This window comes from Aplysia californica, unplaced genomic scaffold (assembly GCF_000002075.1).
Source record: "Aplysia californica isolate F4 #8 unplaced genomic scaffold, AplCal3.0 scaffold00108, whole genome shotgun sequence".
NCBI lineage: Eukaryota > Metazoa > Mollusca > Gastropoda > Aplysiida > Aplysiidae > Aplysia > Aplysia californica.
In genome coordinates this window covers 854,392-856,516 of record NW_004797378.1, presented here as the reverse complement: position 1 = coordinate 856,516, position 2,125 = coordinate 854,392, and positions in this window count along the sequence as shown.

The following is a 2,125-nucleotide window of genomic DNA, read 5'->3' as shown; positions in this document are numbered from 1 at the left end:
CGACGGGAACAGGATTTTTGGATTTGCAGTGGAAAGGGAGGGGTTGAGTTGGGGGAGGGGGCGGTGGAGGAGGGGGGGTCTGTTTCACTTTTTTTCGGTGTTTTTGTGCATAGTATTGTACCCCAGGTTTCCCTTTTGTTTAAAAGTGACTTATTTTTTTCTATTTTTTCTTTCACCAAATATTATTTATTATTTATTTTTTGTTTTGGTAAGTGTTTTACAGCCCTCGAAACAGCATAAGATCATGTGAGCTCGCAGGACACATGAAACTTTTTCAGTTGGTAGGGAATTTTGCATTTTGCCCTGGTGGGCGGCCGATGCCTACTCTTGTCGATTTTAGACCACCAATGGATCTTTAACTTGCACACGGGCCCTCCCTGATTTTTTACCCTTGTCCGAGAAGGCTAGGTCTAGATCTATCTTTCCTACCAGAAGATCAGGGGTGTGGCTGAAGGACAGCAGTAAGAAGGAGTTAAGGAGTAACAGAAGAAAGGCTGCAGAAAGAGTCAGGAGCCCAGAGGAGGGGGCAAAGGAGGTGAGGGGGTGAGGGCAGAAAGAGGAGACGAAAGAAGACGATAGAACATTGCTAGACAGCAGGAAAGTAGGTGAAAGGAGACAATTTTAGAGAAGAACATTTTTCGGTCGATAACCGGATTCGAACCCGGGACCTTTGAATGAAAGTCCAACACCTTAACCTCTTCTGCCCTTGAGAGCCCCCACCCTATTATTTTGGTAATGGTATTCCAGCCTTATTTTAGCTTGGCAAGTTAGTTTTTTTTCAATTTTGGCGGGTCTATTTGCAATTTGTTACCATTTAATATTGTTGTTTTTCTGCTTTCAGGTTTTCCTTTCAGCTGGGGAATGCACTTTTCTTCTAAGGCGGGAGGTGTAAAAATGTGATAGTCATTTGTCCCTCTTAAAGCGATTCACTCTCCCCTGGTTAAATCTATTCATGTTGGTTTTAGTAAGAGTTTCACGGCACTTGCAGCACAATTTGGTCACGTAAGTGTAGAAGACTGGAGGTTTTACAAGATAGTGAAGTGCAAAGACAAGGAGGAGGAGTGATAAGGACGATGGACATTTAATTTTTTGTTGTTAAAGGAGCAAACTACAAGAGCACCTGCCAACCACCCACAAGTGGAGGTTTGAGCTGCAGAGGCAACAACAGTAATGTATAATATTGTATCACAGTCAGGCCAACTGGGGGGGGGGGGGGGTGGCACGTGTCCAATTCCGAGTCCTTCGTAGTTTCATTTAGGCATGACCGTAGTTGTGTCCGAATTACTTTTGCATCTCTTATCAATGTATATTTTTCTGATAGATCTAGGCCTCACACCCACTAGGGAACTTCCCATTCATCCCACGGCTGCATGTATGATAATGAGGCAATGTTCGATCGTTCGTCTCTCTTCACTGCCAAATGACGTCATATTTCGCGGCTGTGCAGCGACTGGAAATTTCCCAGTGTGAGCGGGACCTTAGCCCGCCCAATTATCAAGTCTTGGTTCTAAAGCAGTATTTATTTTTTTAGTGCATAACTCTTAGCTCTTATTATAATGGAAGACAATGCCTCCTTTGTACGTGTGTCATTCAATTTTAAATAGTCACAAACTTCCCTATAACTGTGGTCCTTGGAAACCCTTTTTCAATAAAATAAACGTCAAACTGATTACAAATGAATCTACCAAGCAGTTAGCACACAATTTGATTATTGATACGACGAGTTTGCTACGATATGGCGGATGTTTGTTACGAGTCTACAAAAAAATGAGTGGTGCTTTGAGGCAGGTAAACTGGTGTGCCGTATACGATGAGTTAAAAGAAAAATGTCTGACTAGATTTTAAAAAACAAACATCGGAGCTTGGTAACGGGAGTCATTGCCTTAAGAGAAAGAGACACGGGAACGGGTCTGTGGTTGGGAAGATTTAGAACAGATCGGTCTCTCCTCCACGATACACTGTCCCTTTCCGATTTGACTTGACAGTCAGTGTCGAAGCAGCATGGGGGCTGTGTATGGGGAGGGGGGTATGAGGGTATATGTGTGATTGTGTGTGTGTGTGTGTGTGTGTGTGTGTGTGTGTATGTATGTGTGTGTGTGTGTGTGTGTGTATGTATGTGTGCGTG